Consider the following 25531-nt stretch of genomic DNA (forward strand, 5'->3'; position numbering starts at 1 on the left):
GATACGAAAACCACTTCTCAAAACTAAGCAAACCACTTTGAAAAACATTGCTTTGGAGATATTTTTGAAAGTAAATATATAAAATAGAAATCTTCGTGGTATATATTAAGCTTTAGCTATAAATTAGCTGTTTTGAGCACTTAATTAAAATACTATCTCATCCTTTTATAGAGTAGAATGATTTTCCTATAAGAAACAGAGTTTGATATCAAGATCAGGAATTTGCAATCTCCCAGCTTAATCAAGGCTGAGTACTCTCATTGCCTACTAATATATCAGAAACTGATGTGGTCGTACTCTGTGAATTCAGGTGTGCTGCTGAAATGACTCATACTGGCAGAAAGTTCAGGTTCATTAGGTAAAAATCAAACTTGATCTTGCCTTGTAATGAAATCTTCTAACATCCATTTAAAAAACAATTGGGTAGCTCTTTGTGTTTCAAACACTTCTATCAATTTCTCCAAAAATACATATGTTCTTCTAATTTATTCAAATGTGTTAAAATCACACTTTATCTTAACAGCACAACTTTTTCTAAGTGCTAAAAAATACTCCTGACATAATTAAAGAAGGACATGAGATAGCATTTTACTCTTAGAGAATGGAAATGGATCTTTTTAATTGTCTATAACTTCCTATGCAAAACTCCAAAAACACAGATATTCTTGAAAATTGTCTAAAAGTAAGAGTATTTTAAGGTATAAGGTCAAAAGGTGGATGGAAAAAAAAAAGAAAAAAACTTTGTTTATATAAGAAGTGAATTATAAATTTTGGTTACTTTAGGTTAGAAAGCCTGCTTTCTTATCCACCACTAACTGGAATGCAATTATGTGTTACTGATGAGGTATTGAATAGTCAAAAATTAGTGCTAATAATGGAGAAGGCAATGGCACCCCACTCCAGCATTCTTGCCTGGAAAATCGCATGGACAGAGGAGCCTGGTGGGCTTCAATCCATGGGGTTGCTAAGAGTCAGACACAACTGAGCGACTTCAGTTTCACTTTTCACTTTCATGCATTGGAGAAGGAAATGACAACTCACTCTAGTGTTCTTGCCTGGAGAATCCCAGGGAAGGGGGAGCCTGGTGGGCTGCCGTTTATGGGGTTGCACAGAGTCAGACACGACTGAAGCGATGCAGCAGCAGCAGCAGAAGCAGTGCTAATAAAGTATTGTTTTGTCATTTACGTAGCTAATATCCACATGATTGATATATTTTCTTGTCATGTGTGACAAAATATGGGCCCCAAGTGATTCTCTGAGATATATATTGTCTTGAAAATTTTAAGTACATGAGACATAGAGGAGGCTGAATATATGCACTACTTTGATTTGGTCTGATGGGCTTAGAGCTTAAAGAAGTCAATTATATAATAGTTCTATTGGCCATTGGTATTCTTATTCCTTGCTTGTCTCTCATCACGTCTCTAAAGTGAATGATCTGTTATGATCAGTATCTTTAGAGAACAAACTTATGGTTACCAAAGGGGAAGAGTTGAGGGGAAGGCTAAATTGGGGTTTGGGGATTGACCATGTACAGACAGCTATATTTAAAATAAAATGCCTTTCCAGATTTCCTTTGAGGTCCATTGGTTATTAATCTGCCTGTCAACACAAGGGACAAGGGTTCGATCCCTGGTCTGGGAAGATTCCACATGCGGCAGGACAACAAAGCTTGTGTATCACAACTGCTGAGCCTGTGCTCTAGAGCCCTCAAGCTACAACTGTGAAGCCCAGCTATTGAAGTACATGTGCCCTAGAGCCCATGTTCCACAACAAGAGAAGCCATCAAATGAGAAATCTTCACATTAGAGAATAGCTCTTGCTCACTGCAACTAGAGAAAGCTCACAGGCAGCAATGAAGATCCAGCACAGCCAAAGATAAATAAATAAATAAATAAATTTTAGAAATAAAATGTCTTTCCATGAAAAAGAAAGATTTTTGTTTTCTCAGATCTTTTTTTATGCCAAAAGATTGTTATTTGTAAAAAGTTTTTCATGATTTTTTTGAGTCATATAGCAAGTATTGTTGCCATGTGAACTATATGTGTAAAGCAGAGAAATTAATGGTTATTTCCCTTTCTTTTAGCAATCATGTAATAAATACAAACAGTTTTAAGTTGGGCTAATTCTGAAAATCCCATAGAGATGTATGATGAAGCAGCCATTGATCACAGAGTCTAACAATCCAGGCGGGAAGGCAACACATGCAAATGCATATAATATCTACAATTGTTAAAAGTACACCTCATGAGTGGAATTGAGAAATGTTGTGGCTGAGAAAGGGAAAGACCCATTCAACTTTGAAGTTATCAGGGAAGACTTTAAAAGGTCAGTAGACAAAGCAGTGTTTGTAGATAAGCACAGCAGATAGACCACAGTTTAACCTCTTCTTTAATTTTCTATTTAATGTTTAAATCTCCATACCTCACTTTGTCATTTGTAACAGATTTAAAGCTTTTGTCTCAAGGACAGATTGCATTAAATATAAAAGGCAAAAAATAAAGGATTGAGAAAAAAATCATAGGAGAAAATTTTAATGATCTTGGGATAGCAAAAGCTTCCTTAAATAATACAGAAAGAGGCTGAGTGTATTAATTTTTGTTTTGTCTTCACCAACCAGTAAGATAGCAGAAGAAAAATGGACAGACTACAAGAAGATGTGACAATATTGATGATACTATGTCTGAGAGATGACTCATGTCAAGAATATATTAAAAAAAAAAAAAAACCTTTTTGGATTAGGTAAACAAATGCATTGAAAAATAGGTAAGAGACTTGCCAGTCACATCACAAGATAAGCAGTCCACTTGCTCCATAAACATGAAAAGTATTTGACTTCATTTATTATTTGAGAAATGCAGAATAGAATCACAGTACATACAATTTTACTAGAAGAATGGAAATGACAAAAGAAAGTTCCAAATGTGTAGGAACTAAAATTCTCACATACTCTTAGTAGAAGGATAGACTGGTAAAACCACCTTGGAAGTTCTTCGATAATTTCCAATCAACTCAAGCATAAGCTGACTCTATAACTCAGCAATTCCAGCCATAGGAATATAAGTGTATTGTTTCATATTTATGCTGTAACAAATTATCAAAAATTTTGTGGCTTAAAACAGCATAAATTTTTATCTTACAGTTCTTTAAATCAAAACCTTATCAGCTCTCACTAGGCTAAACTAAAGCAGTTATGTTCCTTTCTGCACACTCCAGGTGAGACTCCCTTTTGAAGCCATTCCCAGCTTCTAAAAGTGCCCTGCATTCCTCAAGTCATGGCCAAGACCTGAATTATTAATGCCAGGGATGTTCCTCACCTTACTTCCCCCACTGAGTCTCTCTATTTGTCTTTCTGTCATCTCTCTGCTCTCTCCGCCAGTATTTCTGTCTCTATTTGTAATTTCTTTTCTCCATGTGTCTGATTTTCTCCCTCTTTTTCACTCTTTCTCCTTCACAGTAGTGAGGAAAGTTTCTTTGCTTTTAAAGATTTATGTGATCAACTGGGCCTATCTAAATAACCTAGGTCACTTCAGTTCAGTTCAGTCGCTCAGTCGTGTCCGACACTTTGGGACCTCATGAATCGCAGCATGCCAGGCCTCTCTGTCCATCACGAACTCCCGGAGTTCACCCAGACTCACATCCATCGAGTCAGTGATGCCATCCAGCCATCTCATCCTCTGTCGTCCCCTTCTCCTCCTGCCCCCAATCCCTCCCAGCATCAGAGTCTTTTCCAATGAGTCAACTCTTCGCATGAGGTGGCCAAAATACTGGAGTTTCAGCTTTAGCATCATTCCTCCCAAAGAAATCCCAGGACTGATCTCCTTCAGAATGGATTCGCTGGACCTCCTTGCAGTCCAAGGGACTCTCAAGAATCTTCTCCAACACCACAGTTCAAAAGCATCAATGCTTTGGTGCTTAGACTTCTTCACAGTCCAACTCTTACATCCATACATGGCCACTGGAAAAACCATAGCCTTGACTAGATGGACCTTTGTTGGCAAAGTAATGTCTCTGCTTTTGAATATGCTATCTAGGTTGGTCACAACTTTCCTTCCAAGGAGTAAGCATCTTTTAATCTCATGGCTGCAGTCACTATCTGTAGTGATTTTGGAGCCCCCAAAAATAAAGTCTGACACTGTTTCCACTGTTTCCCCATCTATTTCCCATGAAATGATGGGACTGGATGCCATGATCTTCGTTTTCTGAATGTTGAGCTTCAAGCCAACTTTTTCACTCTCCTCTTTCACTTTCATTAAGAGGCTTTTTCGTTCCTCTTCACTTTCTGCCATAAAGGTGGTGTCATTTGCATATCTGAGGTTATTGATATTTCTCCCGGCAATCTTGATTCCAGCTTGTGTTTCTTCCAGTCCAGCATTTCTCACGATGTACTCTGCATATAAGTTAAATAAACAGGGTGACAATATATAGCCTTGAGGTACTCCTTTTCCTATTTGGAACCAGTCTGTGTTCCATGTCCAGTTCTACCTGTTGCTTCCTGACCTGCATACAGATTTCTCAAGAGGCAGGTCAGGTGGTCTGGCATTCCCTTCTTTTTCATAATTTTCCACAGTTTACTGTGATCCACACAGTCAAAGGCTTTGGCATAGTCAATCAAGAAGAAATAGATGTTTTTCTGGAACTCTCTTGCTTTTTCCATGATCCAGCGGATGTTGGCAATTTGATCTCTGGCTCCTCTGACTTTTCTAAAACCAGCTTGAACATCAGCAAGTTCACGGTTCATGTATTGCTGAAACTTGGCTTGGAGAATTTACTCCATCTTAAATTATTAAATCATATCTGCAAAGTCCTATTGGTCATGTAGAATGCTGACAGATTTGAGGATCTAGGAAGTAGTTATCAAGTTCAAAAACAGGCAAAATTAATCAATATATTAGAAATCATGATGGGAGCATCCTTGTGGAGGATGTGATTTATGATTAGGACATGGGTGGGGGAACTTTCCAGGATGACAGCACTGTTATGTTTCTTATCCTGGGCACTGGGTAATGTGTTTACTAGTTTGTGAAAATTATATATATTATACTTAAATATTACATTTGAAAAATAGAGCAGTAGGTATAATAACCAAATGACATAAAAATATTAGAAATTATCTTTATTATCTACTATTTGATAGATGTACTGATATGTTTTCCTGTTCTCACGTAGCCCATAAGATAAGCATTATTTTTCCAACTTAACAAATAAAGGTGTTAAGAACCAGAAGTGCTAAGTAGCATAGCTAATAAATATCATCTTGACTTAAAAAAAAAAAAATTCTTACTTTTTGCTTCTAAATAATGAAAATCATTGGGCTTCTCTGATAGCTCAGTTAGTAAAGAATCTGCTTACAATGCAGGAGACACCGGTTCGATTCCTGGGTTGGGAAGATCTGCTGGAGAAGGGATAGGCTATCCTAATATACTTTATTACTAATAAAGGACAGAAATGGTATGGATCTAACAGAAGCAGAAGATATTAAGAAAAGGTGGCAGGAATACATAGAAGAAATATACACAAAAGATTGTCATGACCCAGATAATCACTCACCTAGAGCCATATATCCTGGAGTGTGAAGTCAAGTGGGCCTTAGGAAGCATCATTATGAACAAAGCTAGTGAAGGTAATGGAATTCAGGTTGAGCTATTTCAAATCCTAAGAGATGATACTGCTAAAGTACTACACTCAATATGCCAGCAAATTTAGAAAACTCATCAGTGGAGACAGGACTGGAAAAAGGTCAGTTTTCATTCCAATCCCAAAGAAAGGCAATGCAAAATAATCTTCAAACTACTGGACATTTGTACTCATCTCACACACTGGCAAAGTAATGTTCAAAGTTTTCCAAGCTATGTGTCAACAGTACATAAAATAAGAACTCTCAGATGGTCAAGGTGGATTTAGAAGAGGCAGAGGAACCAGAGATCAAATTGCCAACATCCGTTGAATCATAGAAAAAATGAGAGTTCCAGAAAAATATCTACTTCTGCTTTATTGACTATGCCAAAGCCTTTGACTGTGTGTATCACAACAAACTGTGGGGAAATTCTTCAAGACATGGGAATTCCATACCACCTTACCTGCCTCCTAAGAAATCTGTATGCAGGTGAAGAAGCAACAGTTAGAACCAGACATGGAGCAACAGACTGGTTCCAAATTGGGGAAGGAGTACATCAAGGTTGTATATTGTTATCCTGATTATTTAACTTATATGCATAACACATCATGCAAAACACTGGGCTGGATGTAGCACAAGCTGGAATCCAGATTTCCAGGAGAAGTATAAATAACCTCAGATATGCAGATACAACACCCTTTTATCAGAAAGCAAGGAAGAACTAAAGAGTCTCTTGATGAAAGTGAAAGAAGAGAGTGAAAAAGTTGGCTTAAAATTCAGCATTCAGAAAATTAAGATCATGGCATCTGGTCCCATCACTTCATGGAAAATAGATGGAGAAGCAATGGAAACAGTGAGAGACTTTATTTTGAGGGGGCTCTAAAAATCACTGAAGATGGTGACTGCACTCATGAAATTTAAAGACACTTGCTCCTTGGAAGAAAAGCTATGACCAACCTAGACACCATATTAAAAAGCCGAGACACTACTTTGCCAACAAAAGTCCATCTAGTCAAAGCTATGGTTTTTCTAGAAGTCACGTATGGATGTAAGAGTTGGACTATAAAGAAAGCTGAGCACCAAGGAATTGATGCTTTTCAACTGTGCTGTTAGAGAAGACTCTTCTGACTCCCTTGGACTGTATGGAGATCAAACCAGTCAATCCTAAAGGAAATCAGTCATGAATATTCATTGGAAGGACTGATGCTGAAGCTGAAACTCCAATACTTTGGCCACCTGATGAGAAGAACTAACTCATTGGAAAAGAGCCTGCTGCTTGGAAAGATTGAAGGTGGGAGAAGGGGATGAGAGAGGATGAGATGTTTGGATGGCATCACAGACTCAATGGACATGACTTTGAGCAAACCCTGGGAATTGGTGATGGACAGATAAGCCTGGCGTGCTGCAGTCCATGGGGTGGCAAAGAGTCAGATGACTGAACAACTGAACTGAACTGAATGGAAATTATCCTTTGCTTTACTTATATAAAACTTCATCACTTCATATATGATATTGAAAATTTTGAACATGCTTCTCTATTAGATTCTATTTACTGTTTTCTGGCCAGTGGCAAATAAGTACCTATAACTATATGCAGCATACACATCAGAATGCATGGTCAGTCACTTCAGTGATATTCAACTCTTTGTGTCCCTATGTACTGTGCTTGCCAGGCTTCTCTGCCCATGGGATTCTCCAGACAAGAATAACCAGAGTGGATTGCCATGCCCTCCTCCAGGGGATCTTCCCAACTCAGGGATCAAACCTGAGTCTCCTGCATTGCAGGAGGCTTCTTTCCCACTGAGCCATCAGGGAAGCCCCTATATATAGCATATAATCAAATATTTTAGGAATAATTTCAGTTGCTTCTATAAAATTTACAGTCAATATCACTGAAACTTGAAATGACATTGCCTTCCAGAATATATAAGCCAAGACTTCTGCTTTTATAAGGGATGTTGTTCTCATAAATCATGGGGAAAAAAGAGCCCTTGGAAAGGCAGAAGGATCCTAGGGAGCTATGGGATTCTCTATGTCTTTATCAACAGCTTTTAGAACACTCCAATTATCTATGTAGCATCAAGTATGCTTAAAAGATGAACTCTTCAACACTAGAGAGAAATAATTCCTTGCAAGGCTTTGAGGTGAGAAGGTTTATAGAACTTTAAGGTTGATTCTCTGTTCTAAGTTTGGAAATCCCATTTGATATGAAAGTGAAGTGAAAGTGTTATTCATTCAATCTTGTTTGACTTTTTACAAAATCATGGACATTAGCCCACCAGACTCCTCTGTCCTTGGGATTCTTTAGGCAAGAATCCTGGAGTGGGTTGCCATTTCCTCTCCAGGGGATCTTCTTGACCTGAAGATTGAACCCAGGTCTCCTGTAGTGCAGGCATATTCTTTGCCATCCAAGCCACCAGGGAAGCCATTTGATATGGGTTTCCCTAAATGTAACTAAAATCTGTGATTCTTATGTATCAGTCTGATGGAGGCTACCAGAATATTTGGTTAATGAGTTGCATACTAGGAAAAAATATAGTGAATTTTAAAATTTCTCATACTTTTGCCATTTCTTGGAATAATGTTTATCTTCATGTCCTGCTAAGAAAACAAGGTAAATTAGGATTCAACTTAAATTCAAACTACAAAATTCTTTATCACATATTCTAGCTATACGTTATCAAAATATATGTTATATGAAATAAACCTGATATCTTAAACATATTCAACCCATTTTTAAGTTTTCTTATTTGTATTGGAACTTCAGCATTGCTTCTTCCAGGCACACAAAATAGTGAGTCAGAATTATTCACAAATTAAAGTGAAGTGAAAGTCGTTCAGTCATGTCCAACTCTTTGTGACCCCATGGACTAAAAAGTCGATGGAATTCTCCATCTCCAGGCCAGAATACTGAAATGTATAGCTTTTCCCTCCTTCTCTAGGGGATCTTGCCAACCCAGGGATTGCACCCAGGTCTCCCTCATTGCAAGCAACTTCTTGACCAGCTGAACCACAAGGGATGCCCAAGAATACTGGAATACTGGAGAATTCCACGGACTGTATAGTCCATAGTGTTGCAAAGAGTTGGACACGATTGAGCGACTTTCACATAATTAAACTTGTGTACTAAATATGTTCTATGTATACTACTATGTAATATGTACTAAATATGGCTTCCCTGGTGGCTCAGATGGTAAAAGCGTCTGCCTACAATGTGGGAGACACAGGTTCGATCCCTGGGTTGGGAAGATCCTCTGGAGAAGGAGAAGGAAATGGCAACCCACTCCAGTACCCTTGCCTGGAAAATCCCATGGATAGAGGAGTGTGGTAGGCTACAGTCCATGGGGTCACAGAGAGTTGGACACGACTGAGTGAATTCACTCACTAAATATGTTTATGCATTTCTCCCATGTATAAGCTGCAAATGTGACCTCTAACAATTTTTTGTATGAGTCTCAGATTTTTAAAAATATAATTCAAAATATTGTGCTGAAAATCTTTAAAATATTTATAAAAATGACACCTTAAACTGCTTCATTTTGGAGAAGGACAGAGAGTTGAGAAGGTCAGTATCATAAAAATTAGATTTTGAAGAAAACTAAAGAAAAGAATAAAAGTAAAGGAAAAGTTACATTGCTGTAATTACCTGACAAATGATTCCTATATTTTTGTGTTCTCTTAACTTTGGAGTAGTTAGAAAAATGATATAAAAATGCCAAAATGACATATGAGATAAAGATTCTCCCATTTTTTCAACTGATAGAAAAGGACAAAAAGAAAACAAGCAATATTGCTTTTTCTTCCTGCAATTAGGAAAAGTCAAAAAGAACCGGCTGAAAGGCATATCCTCTCACAGTTTGTTTGTGGTGTGTCAGGCAAACTGTTGAAAAGAGGATACTTTTTGAATTTCAATCTCTCTTGCTGCCTATCAGCACCTCAAAGCACTAATGCCATCAGTTTGCATGTTAGGTTGGTAGACAGGTAAGGCTACAACAGAGGAAAACAGTAAAACATGGTACTTTATAGCATGGAGGCTTCATTTCAGGTGACCTGGGTTTAAATGCAAAAAGTTGTGCCTCTCCATGCTCTGCTTTTTTTTTTTTTTTTAATCCCTAAAATTAGAGCAATAATAATAGCACTTACCTCACAGTGATGTTGTGACAATTAACTGAGCTAATACTTAAAACATGTTTAGAGCACTGCCCAGAATATTAGAAATGTTCCATAAGTTTTAGCCACTTGGGCTTTGTTTTAGCCCACATTGCAAGAAAACTCAAGTGATATTGTTGGTTTATAAGGGGAAAAAAATTAGGGAGTTACAGCTTACTTTCACTTAAAGAGATTTACCAAATAATTCTTAAATAAACTATATCCTCAAATACATTTTGGATGTTTTCAATATTCAACATATATATTGAACACTACTATGGGCCAAGTGCCAATCTTACCCAATCTTAAATTAAATGAGAGAAAATGTAGACAAAATACTATACTGGGACTCACACCATCTTTTTTATTAGACTTAGTCTTTCTTATTTGATATTAAGTATTTCTTGTATATTTGACATTACTAATTGTAATCTAGTTAATTTTCTGTCAGTGGATACTTGAATCACAAAATATTAAAAAATACTTTCTCTTACAGTAATTCATAGGTGCATTGATTTTTCCAATCAAAGATGAATAAAAACAAAAATTTAAAATATATGCTATTATTGCCCTTCATATTAACTAATGTGGTCTGAACTGCTGAATGTTAATTAAAAAGAGGAGAATTGGAAGAGATAAACCACTGCAAAGTTTAAACTTATATTCTTCTGTTTCTTGTTAGCAACTGGTTATTATTTTCTTTAAATGGTTTTGAAAGAAACAGATGATCTCTGAGACAGTCAATTGTTCATTTGTGTATATTTTTTAATTTCCCCAAAGAGTAAGTTTTAACCATCAGAACTGAGATGACCCTAGTTTTCATTGTTAATAAGAAGCTGAATTTGTCCATTTGACTAAAGTATATCCTTTGACGCCACTCTCTGGCAACATGGAAGCCATCCAAGTTATTTTTTCATATTCACAGCAGAATGGCAGTTTCATTTGCAAAACTCCTGGTCCAATTTCCATATCTAGCCAAATTTTGTACATATCTGAGAGTGTACATTCTTCTAATCTCATTTTCTGACCTTCCTTTGCCCTAAATAGATGCAACTCATGAGAAATGACAATACTCCAAACTTACACTCTTCAAAATGATTTCTAGAGTTCCAAGGACATTACTCTCCACCCACAATTTCCTCTCTAAATCCATTCAGGCTTGGTTTCTCAGTACCTGTGTCTATTGATGAAAATAAAAAGGAAAAAAATATTGATGAATGACTTAAAAAGTTTAGGAAACCAGTGTCTATGGAGGCAGAACAATTGTTTAATGTCAATGTTGACATGAAATTACTTTTCAACCTGTTGTTCAAGAAATTGCAAAAAGATGAGGGTATGTCTACCTATTTATGGAAGGTTAGGTAGTGGTGAGCCACATTTGCTATTTTTCACTTGGCTGAGCAAGTGTGTACATTTTTTAATGTAATACTTCTCAAATTTTAATTATTAGAAATTTCTCCTCAACTTTAAAAAACTGGTTGGTCTTGTTTTCATATTTTTATCTGTTTTCATGGGTATTTTATTGGGAAATGAGAATAAATTGTTAGAGATTGCTAAACCAATGCCATTTTTAAAGAACAACTTTATTGGGATATAATTTATATGACATAAAATTAGATCACTTCAAGTATACAATTCAGTAGTTTTCAGTGTGTTCACAGAGTTGAGCAACCAACACCCTAGTCAGTTTTAGAATATTTTTGTAAGCATTAAAAAGAAATATGATAGCAATTATCATTCACTCCCCATTTCTTGTCCAAATCCATTTTATTGGGCTCCAAAGTTGCTGCAGATGGTGACTGCAGCCATGAAATTAAAAGACACTTGTTCCTTGGAAGACAAGCTATGACAAACCTAAACAGCATATTAAAAAGCAGAGACAATACTTTGCAAACAAAGGTCCATCTAGTAAAAGCTCTGGTTTTCCAGTAGTCATGCATGGATGTGAGATTTGGACCATAAAGAAAGCTGAGTGCTTAATAATTGATACTTTTGAACTGTGGTGTTGGAGAAGACTCTTGAGAGTCCCTTGAACAACAGGAGATCCAACCAGTCAATCCTAAAAGAAATCAGTCCTGAATGTTCATTGAAGGACTGATGCTGAAGCTGAAGCTCCAATACTTTGACCACCTGATGAAAAGAACTGACTCATTGGAAAAGACCCTGATGCTGAGAAAGATTGAAGACAGGGAATGGCAGAGGATGAGACAGTAGGATGGCATCACCGACTCAATGGACATGAGTCTGAGCAAGCTCCAGGAGTTGGTGATGGACAGGGAAGCCTGGGGTGCTGCAGTCCACAGGGTTGCAGACATGACTTGACCAAATGAACTGCACTGACTGACCACATGTCCTCTCTTTTTTTTTGCTTACTCTGGGTATTTCGTGCAAATGACATAATATGTCGTCTTTAGTACCTGACTTCTTTCACTTAGTATAATGTTTTCAAAGTTTATCCATGCTTTGGCATATATCTCTATTTTATTTCTTTTATGGCCAAATAATACTTCCTTGTACATATGTCGTTTATTTGTAAATCAATTAAAGCATTGGTTCCAACGTTTAGCCACTGTTAAGAATGCTTCCCAGAGAAGGCAATGGCACCCCACTCCAGTACTCTTGCCTGGAAAATCCCATGGATGGAGGAACCTGGTGGGCTGCAGTCCATGGGGTCGCTAAGAGTCGGACACGACTGAGAGACTGAGTGACTTCACTTTTCACTTTAATGTATTGGAGAAGGAAATGGCAACCCACTCCAGTGTTCTTGCCTGGAGAATCCCAGGGACGGGGGATCCCATAGGGGGCTGCTGTCTATGCGGTCGCACAGAGTCGGACACAACTGAAGCGACTTAGCAGCAGCAGCAGCAGCAGGAATGCTTCTATGAACATTTATATACGTTCTTAAAATGGTATCAGAGTATAATTGACTTATAATATTCTGTTAGTTTCAGGGCTTCAGTGAAGCGAATCAATTACACATATACATATACCCACTCTTTTCGTAGATTATTTTTCCATATAGGCCATCACATGTATTGAGTAGAGTTTGCTGTGGTATGCATTAGGTTTTTACTAGTTATCTGTTTTATATATAGTAGTATGTATATGTAAATACCAATATTCCAAGTTTTCCCTTCACCACCCCCCTTATACTCTTGTAACCATAGGTTAGTTTCTTACATCTGTAACTCTATTTCTGTTTCGTAAATTCCTTTGTACCCATTTTTTCGTTTCCACATATAAGTTATATCATATGTTTGTCTTTGTCTCTCTGACTTGCTTCACTCAGTATAAAAATCTCTAGGTTCTTCCATGTTGCTGCAAATCGTATTATTCAATTCTTTGCTATGGCTGACTAATATTCCATAGTATGTATGTATATGTGTGTACACACACACACACACACACACACACACACACACACACACACACACATTTCACCTTTGTCCATTCCTCTGTTGATGGATGTTTCAGTTGCTTTCATTTTCTGGCTAGTGTGAATAGTGCTGCAGTGAACAATGCAATGCATATATTTTTTCAAATTATGATTCTCTTTTCTGAGTATATGCCCAGAAGTGAGATAGTTGGATAAATACGGTAGCTCTATTTCTAGTTTTCAAAAGAACCTCCAAACTAAGTTCCATAGTTGTACCATTTTACATAACCACCAACACTAAAGGATGGCTCCCTGTTCTCCACACATTTTTCAGCATTTATTTTCTGTAGACTTTTTGATGGTGGCCATTCTGATCTGTGTGAGGTGATAAGTGCATTTCAGTTTTGATTTGCATTTTTATAATAATTGGTGGCACTGAGCCTCTATTCATGTGCTTTTTAGCCACATATATGTCTATTTGGAGGAATGTCTAGATCTTCTGCTTATTTTTTGATTGAGCAGTTTGCTTGTTTGGTGAGCTGTTTGTATATTTTGAAGATTATTTTCAATTGCTTTCTTTGCAAATATTTTCTCCCATTCTAGGGTTGTCTTTTCAGTTTCTTTATCATTTCCTTTGGTGTGTGAATTTTTTTTAAGTTTAATTATGTCCCATTTATTTATTTTTATTTTCATTACTGTAGGAGGTGGGTAGAAACTGATCTTACTGCAATTTGTGTCAAAGTGTTCTGCCTGTTTTCCTCTAAAAGTTTTACAGTATCTAGCCTTACATTTAGGTCTTTAATTTATTTCATTTTTTTATGATGTTAGGAAATGTTCTAATTTTATCCTTTTATATGTAGCTGTTAAGTTTTCTTAGAACTACTTCTTAAAGAGATGGTTCTTGCTTCATTGTATATTCTAGTCTCCCTCATAGATTAAGGACCATAGGTGTGTGGATTTATCTCTGGACTTTCTGTCATTTTCCACTGATGTGTGTGACAGTATCCTGCTGTTTTGATTGCTGTAACTTTGTAGTAGAATCTGAAATCAGGGAGTCTGATTCTTCTGCTTTCTTAAGATTGCTTTTATTATTTGGGTCTTTTGTGTTTCCATACAGTGTAAAATATTTTGCATAATTCTGTGCAAAGTGCCATTGATAATCTCATGAGGAGTGCATTGAATCTGTAGATTGTTTTGGGTAGTATAGTCACTTTCACAATATTGATTCTTCCAATCCTAAAACATGGTATATCTCTTCATAATTTGTTTATGTGATTTTTACTTCTTTTCTTCAATATCTTATAGTTTTCTGAGTATGGGTATTTTGCCTCCTTTGATAAGTTTATTGCTAAACATTTTATTTATTTTGATGCAATGGTAAATGGAAAGGTTTCCTTGATTTCTTTCTGATCTTCTGTTAGTGTATAGGAATGCAAGAGACTTCTGTGTATTATTTTTGCAATTTGCCACCTTATCAAATTTGTTGATGAATTTTAGCAGTTTTCTGTTAAAAGTCTTTAGGATTTCCTATATGCAGTATTATGTCACCTGCAAACAGTGACACTTTTACCTCTTTCCCCACCCCCCAACTTGAATTCCCTTCCAAACCAAAACTATGCTGAATAAAACTGGCAAGACTGAATATCTTTGTCTTATTCCTGAACTTAGAGGAAGTGTGTTCAGTCTTAAAACAGCAGAATACATGTTCCTATCAAGTGCACATGGAACATTCTCCAGGACAGATCACATCTTGAGTTACAAATCAAACCTCAGTAAATTTAAGTAAATTGAAATATTAAGCATCTTTTTCTATCACAATACTATAAAAGTATAAATCAATTGCAGGGGAACAAAACCTAACACATGAACGATAAACAGTATGTTATTAAATAACCAATATATCACTGAAGAAATAAAAAAGGAAATCAGAACATACCCAGAGGCAAATGACAATAAAAACTTGATGATCCAAAATCTATGAGATGCAGCAAAAGCAGTCCTAAGAGGGAAGCTTCAGATGAGATTAGATGAGATCATTCGCTCTGTCGTGTCCGACTCTTTGCGACCCCATGAATCGCAGCACGCCAGGCCTCCTTGTCCATCACCAACTCCTGGAGTTCACTCAGACTCACGTCCATCGAGTCAGTGATGCCATCCAGCCATCTCATTCTGTCATCCCCTTCTCCTCCTGCCCCCAATCCCTCCCAGCATCAGAGTCTTTTCCAGTGAGTCAACTCTTCGCATGAGGTGGCCAAAGTACTGGAGTTTCAGCTTCAGCATCATTCCTTCCAAAGAAATCCCAGGGCTGATCTCCTTCAGAATGGACTGGTTGGATCTCCTTGCAGTCCAAGGGACTCTCAAGAGTCTTCTCCAACACCACAGTTCAAATACATCAATTCTTCGGTGCTCAGCCTTCTTCACAGTCCAACTCTCACATCCATATATGACCACAGGAAAAACCATAGCCTTGACTAGACGAACCTTTGTTGGCAAAGTAATGTCTCTGCTTTTGAATATGCTATCTAGGTTGGTCATAACTTTCCTTCCAAGGAAAGTTATTTAATTTCATGGTGTCTTTTAATTTCATGGCTGCAGTCACCATCTGTAGTGATTTTGGAGCCCAGAAAAATAAAGTTTGATACTGTTTCCACTGTTTTCCTATCTATTTCCCATGAAGTGATGGAACCAAATGCCATGATCCTCGTTTTCTGAATGTTGAGCTTTAAGCCAACTTTTTCACTCTCCACTTTCACTTTCATTAAGAGGCTTTTTAGTTCCTCTTCACTTTCTGCCATAAGGGTGGTGTCATCTGCATATCTGAGGTTATTGATATTTCTCCCAGCAATCTTGATTCCAGCTTGTGTTTCTTCCAGTCCAGTGTTTCTCATAATGTACTCTGCATATAAGTTAAATAAACAGGGTGACAGTATACAGCCTTGATGAACTCCTTTTGCTATTTGGAACCAGTCTGTTGTTCCATGTCCAGTTCTAACTGTTGCTTCCTGACCTGCATACAAATTTCTCAAGAGGCAGATCAGGTGGTATGTTATTCCCATCTCTTTCATAATTTTCCACAGTTTACTGTGATCCACACAGTCAAAGGCTTTGGCATAGTCAATCAAGCAGAAATAGATGCTGTTCTGGAACTCTCTTGCTTTTTCCATAATCCAGCAGATGTTGGCAATTTGATCTCTGGTTCCTCTGCCTTTTCTAAAACCAGTTTGAACATCAGGAAGTTCACAGTTCACATATTGCTGAAGCCTGGCTTGGAGAATTTTGAGCATTACTTTACTAGCATGTGAGATGAGTGCAATTGTGCGGTAGTTTGAGTATTCTTTGGCATGCCTTTCTTTGGGATTGGAATGAAAACTGACCTTTTCCAGTCCTGTGGCCACTGCTGAGTTTTCCAAATTTGCTGGCATATTGAGTGCAGTACTTTCACAGCATCAAGCTTATAACAATGCAAACTTACTTCAAGAACCAAGAAAAATTTCAAATAAACAACCTAATTTATGCATAAAACAACTTAAGAAAGAAGCACTAACAAAACCCAAAGTTAGCAGAAGGAATGAAATCATAAAGATCAAATCAGAAAAAATCAAATATAAATTAAAAAAACAATAGCAAAGGTCAATGAAACTAAAAGCTGGTTGTTTGAGAAGATAAACAAAAGTGATAAATCTTTCACCAGACTTATCATGGAAAAAGGGGATAGGGCTCAAATCAATATAATTAGAAATGAACAAGGAAAAGTTACACTGGACTACACAGAAATACAAAAGATCATAAGAGTCCATTACAAGCAACAGTACACCAACAAAATGGACCACCTTGAAGAAACGGACACATTCTGAAAAGATACAACCTTCCAAGACAACAAGGAAGAAATAGAAAATATGAACAGACCAATCACAAGTACTGGCATTGAAATTGTGATAAAAAAAATCTTCAAATAATCAAAAATCCAGGACCAGATGTCTTCACAGTTGAATCCTGTCAAACATTTACAGAAGAGTTAATACCTACCCTTCTGAAAGTTTTCCAGGAAATTTCAGAGGAAGGAAGAATAACAAGCTTATTTTATGAGGCCACCAGCACCCCAACTCTAAAATCAGACCAATAAATCACAAAAAAGAAAATTCTAGGCCAACATCAGTGACAAACATAGGCACAAAATCCTCAGCAAAATGCTAGCAATCTGAATCTAACAACCCATTAAAAGGGTCATACACCATGATCAAATGGGCTTTATTCCAGGGATGTGAGAATTTTTCAATATCCACAAATCAGTTAGTGTGAAACATCACGTCAAAAAATTGAATAATAAAAACCACATGGTCATTTCAATAGATGCAGCAAAAGCTTTTGAAAAAATTCAAACCCATTTAGGATTAAAACAAAACAAAACAAAAAAACTCTCCAGAAAGTTGCCATAGAGGAACTTATCTGCCTCAGCATAATAAAGTCCATATATGACAAATCCAGAGCAAACATCATTCTCATGTGCAATTTTCTGTGGGTACTTTGGTATCTATATATCTAGCAATAGGATTTCGTATAGTAACATTGTTCATATTTAAATTTTGAGGAAATGGCAACACATTTTCCAAAGTGGCTGCACTATTTTCCATTGCTACCAGTAATTCATGAGTTTCAATTGTGTAAATCCTCATCAATTCTTTTTATTATCTATTGGATAATAGCAATCCCAACAGATGTGAAATGGTATCTCACTGGGGTTTTGGTTGGAATTTCTCTTGTGGCTAACGCTGTTGAGCATGTATTGATGGGCTTACTGACAATTTGTAAGCTTACTATAGAGAAATATCTTTTAAGGTCTTTTGCACAATTTTTAATTTGATCATTTATATTTTTATTCAGTTTTAAGTGTTCTTTGTATATTCTAAATACAACTCTCTTACCAAAAATATATTTGTTGACTGTTTTGTCCCCTTTTTGAGTTGTCTTTTCACTTTCTTGATGGTATTATTTGTAACACAAATGTTTTAACTTTAGTGTTAGCTGAATTTTCTGGGTTTTTTTTCTACTGTCACTTGCACTTTTAGTATTATTAATGCCTAATATAAGTTCAGAAAGATTTTATCCAATGTTATTAAGTGTTGTATAATTTTATCTCATACAATGAAGTTTATATTTCATTAATCTGTGGGTATGGTGTGGCATAGAGGTCCACCCTCATCCTTTTACATGTGAACCTCCAATTGTTCTGCTCTCATTTATTAAAGACTACTTTTCCCCATTGAACTGTCTGGGAACCTTGTTGAAATGAGTTAATCATTAATGTAAAGTTTACTTCTGTACTCAGAATTCTATTCCCTCTATCTACATATTTATCTTTATACCAGTGCCACTCAGTCTTAATTAATTTAGTAATGTTTAAAAAGTGTGTGCTTCACTTCCGTAAGTGTGCTTCCAAAATTTGTTCTTTTTTCATGATTGTTTGACTATTTCAGAACCTTCAAATTTTCATATTAACTTAAGATCAGCTTGCCCATTCCTGAAAAAAAATGCAAGCTGAGTGTTTGATAGGGAATCTAATAATATTAAATCTTCTGATCAATAATCATTAGATATCTTTTCATTTATTTGGCTATTCTTTCATTTCTTTCAAAAATATTTAGCTTTCAGTGCATATATAGCCTTGTGCTTTTTTTATTTAAAATTTCACCAAAATATTTTTTTTATGCTATTGTGAGTAAAATTATTAGCTTCATTTTCAGAATGGTCATTGCTAGTGTGTAAAAATATAATTCAATTTTTGTTTATTGATCTTGACTTTTGTAATCTTGATGAACTTCCTAATTCTAAAAGATTTTTGTGTATCTCTCATTTTCATAAACATATAAGAAGTGTCTACTGCCAAAAATATAGTTCTAGTTTTGCCAAATTTGTTTATATTTTCAAACAACTATCTCTTCTTTTTATTAATCATTTTTTTTAGCTTTCCTATTCTGAGTTTCCTTTAATTCTTTTCTGATTTTTGTTATTACTATTTTTCTGCTTACTTGAACTTAGTTCATTCTTCTTTTTTCTAGTTTATTGATGTATAAATTTAATTTTGTATTAATATTTGATATATTTCATTTTTTCTTAATGTAGACATTTTATTTCTGTACACTTCTTAGAACTGCTTTTGCCATATCTTATAGATTTTGGCATATTGTGTTTTCACTGTCAGTTGTTTCAAGATATTTCTAGGGTTCTCTTCTGATTTCTTTTTCAAAATTGTTCAGCAATACTTTTTTTTTTTTAATTTCCACATAATTGTGAATTATTCAGCTTTGCTTCTGTTATTGATTTCTAGTTCCATACCACTGTGGTTAGAAAAATAATTTGTATGATTTTAATATTCTTAAAGACTTATTTGTTGACCTCTCCTATGTTCTTTTCTGGAGAACGTGCATGTGAGCTTCAGGAAAATGTCTATTCTCCTACTATTGGATGAATGTTCTGTACATGTCTATATATATTTTGTCTCAAGTATGGTTCAAGACAAATGATTTCTTGTTGATTTCTGTCGTTTTTCAATTTGGGTCATTGAAATCCCCTACTGCCATTATATTGTTATCTATTTCTTCCTTCAGATATTTTAATATTTTTAATATAAATATATGCTTTGGTCTTGGATGCACATCTATTTAGATTGACATATATTCCTGATGAATTGACTTCCTTATGAAGTCACTCAGTCATGTCTGACCCTTTGTGACCCTGTGGACTATAGCCCGTCAGGCTCTTCCATCCATGGGATTTTCCAGGCAAAAATACTGGAGTGGGTTGCCATTTCCTTCTCCGGGGATGTTCCCAACCCAGGGATTGAACTCAGGTCTCAGCATTGTAGGCAGACTTTTTACCTTCTGAGCCAAAGTGAAAGTGAGTCACTCTGCTGTCCTTTGGTTTTCACTTTCATGGAATACTAACTGATCTGCATTTATTGATGCTGTGATTGTTGTTCACCTCCTCTAATTGCTAGCTGATTTGTCATATTATCAATGATGCCCCAATGCATACATTGTTAAACAATTATAGAATTAAATTTTATCTCCTTTTCAGGTAGTTCTTGAGTCTAGGGTTTAAGTACTTCCAGAAGTACTCTTTTTAGTTGTCTCTTCCTCTAGTTTGTCTGCTAAATTTTTGGCTGGTGTATCTTGCTGCTTTTCTAGAGCTAGTAGTCTTTTCTTAATTGTAAACTGCTAAAATCTCCATTGTTTCTGGAAGTGACTTTTAATTTGAAATTCTTCATGCTTAGTTCCAAATAGTCAGTCTCCTTGCTGAACTAGTTATTTTTAATGCTTGAATCTCTGCTGGGTCTAAATTGTACACTAACACTCTGAACCTGCAAAGTGGAAACAATGTTTTCCGCCCTTGAATTGACCTCCTGCTCTGTGAGGGAGGCACTAGGCAGGGGCAGTAGCTCGGGTCTTCTTGAATTATCTTTCTCAGCATAAAGCCTCTGCTCATTCAGCAAGCTGGGGCAAAGGTAGGCAGGACTCAGTGTTCTTGGCTTGTGCACCCAGCTCTAGCATAATGCTTTTGTCTTATGAGTTGGTAGCTGAATAGAAAATGTGTGCCCAGGTCTCTCAGTTCCTCTTGTCTAGAATAGAGCTCTTCCAAAACAAAGATGAGGGGAACAAAAAGTGCTGGGATTCTAACCTTCCCAAAGAAAAAATCCAAACTCTTTTATTGGAAGCTGGCAGGAGAAGAAGTCCCATTCTCTTTTATCTCTTATTTTCTGCTTATAGTGGGGCTCTGAACATGCTGAGCTACAGATGGGCTGAAAGTGAGTTATGCTTCTTCAAATTCAGAATCCACCCCAATTTTTACCATAATTTAATGGATTTTCTTCATTAAATATTTCTCAATTTTCTATATGTTATTAGGATAATTCCAGAGATTTAAAATGGCTATTTGTAATTTCTGTCTTATTGAGGAGAAAGTTTTTGATCCTCCTTAAGTTTATTATTCTGCAATTGTTTGTTTCTAAACCATATAATTTTAAATAAAAATTGCATTTTCTAATTCCAAATCCTTCAAAATTTCTTTAGAAAAACAAATGTTTAATTAATTTTCTCCTGGGTAATACAGACATTTCTCTGATTAGTATGTATTTTCCTGGGAAAAATTTTTCAACATTGTAATTTAATGAGATAGGTTATATCACAAAATTCTCATAATTAATTTCAAAGGTAAATTAATTTTCATTCAAGGTATACTATGTTGCTCACCAGTTTTCATTTAGTTAATGTGATTAGAAATAGGAGAATACAACAGCTGATTGGAGGCCTCTGATTTTAAGATCAAAATACTTCTTCACGGATCTCCAACTTCCTATCTGCTTTGGTCGCATGGTTGTGGCTATAATTTTGATCTTTTGTAAATATAACTCCTTTCAGATTCCTACTGTTAGTTCTCCTATGACTGGCAATAGTTTATCTCTCTACCTTGAAGGAGCTTTTCACTATTGCCAATCTGCAAAACTTCATTATCTCTTGTTGGTTCAACTATAAAGAGTCTCTTACTTAAATTCACTTCAAAATATCAGTTAAAAATGCTATTTTCTTTTTCCTAATGCAACTGTGACTTGTTTGCTTGGTAATTGGTTCTCGGTCAAAGTAAAACTGTTAACTTCAAGGTAAGCAAATGTGATTACAGATCAGCTTCCTATTTTAAAAGTTTCCTGATATGGACTGTGGTTTAGATCATAAATTCCTTATTGCAAAATTCAGACTTAAATTGAAGAAAGTAGGGGAAACCGCTAGGCCATTCAGGTATGACCTAAATTAAATCCCTTATAATTATGCAGTGGAAGTGACAAACAGATTCAATGGTTTAAATCTGATAAACAGAGTGCCTGAAGAACTATGGATGGAGGTTCATAACATTGTACATGGTAAGGAGGCTTTACAAATAGCTCAGAATAGAAGAGAAGTGAAAGGCAAAGGAGAAAATGAAAGATATACCCGTCTGAATGCAGAGTTCCAAAGAAGAGCAAAGAGAGAAAATAAAGTCTTAAGAAGACAATGCAAAGAAATAGAGGAAAACAATAGAATGGGAAAGATTAGAGTTTTCATCAAGAACATTAGACATAACAAGGGAGAATTTCATGCAATAATGGGCACAATAAAGGGCAGAAAAGGAATAGGCCTACTAGAAGCAGAAGATATTAAGATGAGGTGGTAAGAATACCCAGAAAAATTACATGAAAAAGATCTTAATGACCCAGATAATCATGATGGTGTGATCACTCACCTAGAGCCAGACTTCCTGGAGTGCAAAGTCAAGTGGGCCTTAGGAAACATCACTATGAACAAAGCTAGTGGAGGTGATAGAATTCCAATTGAACTATTTTAAATCCTAAAAGGTGATGCTGTGAAAGTGCTGCACTCAATATGCCCACAAATTTGGAAAACTCAGCAGTGGCCACAGGACTGGAAAGGGTCAGTTTTCATTTCAATCCCAAAGAAATACAATGCCAAAGAATGTTAAATTTCACACAATTGCACTCATTTCACATGCTAGAAAAGTAATGTTCAAAATTCTCCAAGCAAGGCTTAAACAGTACATCAACCAAGAACTTCCAATGTTCACGTTGGATTAAAAAAAGGGAGAGGAACCAAAAGATCAAATAGCCAACATCCATTGGATCATAGAAAAAGCAATAGAATTCAAGGGAAAAAAAAATCTACTTCTTCTCCATTGACTACATTAAGGCCTTTGACTGTGTGGATTACAGCAAACTGTAGAAAATTGTTAAAGACATTGAGATACTAGACTACCTTACCTGCCTCATGAGAAATCTATATGCTGGACAAGAAGCAATGGTTAGAACCAGACATGGAATAAAGGACTGGTTCAAAATTTGGAAAGTCTGTATATTTGGTCAAGCCTGTATATTTTCTTTCACCCTACTTATTTAATTTATATGCAGAGTACATCATGTGAAATGCTGGACTGGATGAAGCACAAGCTGGAATCAAGATTGGAGGGAGAAATATCAATAACCACAGATATGCAGATGACACCACCCTTATGGCAGAAAGTGAAGAAAAACTAAAGAGCCTCTTGATGACAGTGAAAGGGGAGAGTGAAAAAGCTGGCTTAAAGCTCAACATTCAAAAAACTGAGATTATGGCATCCAGCCACATCACTTCATAGAAAATAGATGGGAAAACAATGTAAACAGTGAGAAACTTCATTTTCTCGGTCTTCAGAAACACTGCAGATGGTGCCTGCAGCCATGAAACTAAAAGACACTTGCTCTTTGGAAGAAAAGCTATGACAAACATAGACAGCATATTAAAAAGCAGAGACATTACTTTTCTGACAAAGGTCCATCTAGTCAAAACTATGGTTTTTCCAGTAGTCATGTATGGATGTGAGAGTTGAACTATAAAGTGCCGGGAGTCAGCGTGAGGAACTCTGCCCATGGCAAAGGTCATGAGGAAGGAGACTCGGCATATGCAAAGGCAGGATCAAGCCTCAGGTGTCCCCCTGGAAATTCTCGAGCATCTACCCCCAAAACCAGAGTCTGCCTACTTTACTGCTTTGTGCTCTCACCTACACCTCTGACTTTACGAGGGGCTGTCCCCCACCACCTCTCTCTGAAAAAGAGTTAACTTACAGCTCCAGTTAATCAAGTTCCTGGGCGTGACAAGAGTGTTTCAACCTACAAACTCCTTTGGAAGTCCTCTAGCCTGCCTGAATAGGTTCTTCCGGCCACATGTGATTGTTCAGAGACTCCCAACTGTAAGAGGCATGAGATGTTCTAAACTGTCTAAATACAGATTCCTTTGAGCAGTTAAAAGATTGATTAGAAATTGTATTGGTGAAGGGTTTTTCACTTGTTGGGCCAATGTTTGCTGCTAAGTTTCCATATCCCTTACGTACTGTGTCCCTGGCAGTGTATTGATTAATATAATTGGATTATAGGAAAGTAAGTAGTAGCTTTAATGTTTGTAACCTTGGACCCTTGAGTTAATTATTTTCTTGTTATAGCCCACCACACCTTTGCCCTATAGGAATGAAACTTTATCTAATGCTTTCAGAGGGTGGTGCCTAACTTTAGAATAATCACCTTTAGAGAAAAAAAAGGTTTCTGAAGAAAGGATCTTAAAATGTTAACAGGCTTCCTGGCCAGAAGATGATGTAAATCACCTAAACTTTTGCATATGATAAGTTTGAAAGCCTGGCTTCGATTAGGATCAAGGACTGCTGTCCTTGCATGACTCTACTCCTTCCTCCATTATCCTCTATGCACAACTTAAGGTATAAAAACTACTTTGGAAAATAAAGTGCAGGCCTTGTTCACCGAAACTTGATCTCCCTATGTCGTTCTTTCTCTCACCTTCTGGCTGAATTCCCATCTGGAACGTGGAGGCTTGTCAAGCCTACTAATTTTGCCTGGGCCTCTAAGATCTGACCGGGGAGGCCTTAGTGTCTCCTGTCCTTCGGGAGAATGGGAGGACGCCTGCAGCCTACGTAGGTGATGCAAATTCCTTATTTTGGAATTTTATTAACTTTCCATGTAAATCAAGTTATTCAGCCTCTTTCTCCACTGAATTTTTCTCACTGAGCTATCCTTATTTGATCACTCTTCATATCCTTAATTCATCGTATCCTGATCGCCGAAGCCGTCTCCCCTTTGAAATCCCTGAATCCACCAGAGCTAGACCCCGGTAATAAAGAAAGCTGAGCACTGAAAAATTAATGCTTTTTAACTGGGTGTTGGAGATGACTACTCTTGAGAGCCCCTTGGGCTGAAAAGAGATCAAAAGAGTTAATACTAAATAAAATCAGTCCTGAATATTCATTGGAAGGACTGATGCTAAAACTGAAGCTCCAATACTCTAGTCACCTGATACAAAGAACTGACTCATTAGAAAAGACCATTATGTTGGGAAAGATTGAAGGCAGGAGGAGAAGGGGATGACAGAGGATGAGATGGTTGAATGACCTCACCAACTTGATGGAAGTGAGTTTGAGCAAGCTCCGGGAGTTGGTGATGGACAGGGGAGCCTACCATGCTCCATGGGGTTGGAAATTGTTGGATATGACTGAGAGATTGAACTGAACTGAAGGTACATTCACTGTCTTTTCATAGACTGCTGGCTACTTTGAAGAACCCAGAATCAGTAATTGTTCTTAGTTGCTGCAACAGACAACTTAGTTGCTGCAGCAACAACAAGAGGCATATTTAAACATAAAACAATGAATTTATCAAAAAGGTGGTATATAACTGGCTGAAACTCCAGGAAGCCAAGATAATTGGAACTGGAAAATTTAGGCAGAAATTTAGGAGGAACAGAGGCATCAAAATCAGCAACACTAGTTCAATCAGAAAACTCTTGCATTTTCCACAAAGCATAGGC

The 25531-nt window shown here is 36.6% G+C and overlaps 1 pseudogene; it reads right to left on the reverse strand.

Moving 5' to 3' along the window:
- LOC139176152 (RNA-binding protein EWS-like) overlaps window positions 1-24526 on the reverse strand; it is a 32440-nt pseudogene extending 7914 nt beyond the window's left edge.
- Window positions 24527-25531: the final 1005 nt, after the last annotated feature.

The sequence above is a fragment of the Bos indicus genome, chromosome 15 (genome assembly GCF_029378745.1).
Source record: "Bos indicus isolate NIAB-ARS_2022 breed Sahiwal x Tharparkar chromosome 15, NIAB-ARS_B.indTharparkar_mat_pri_1.0, whole genome shotgun sequence".
Taxonomy (NCBI): domain Eukaryota; kingdom Metazoa; phylum Chordata; class Mammalia; order Artiodactyla; family Bovidae; genus Bos; species Bos indicus.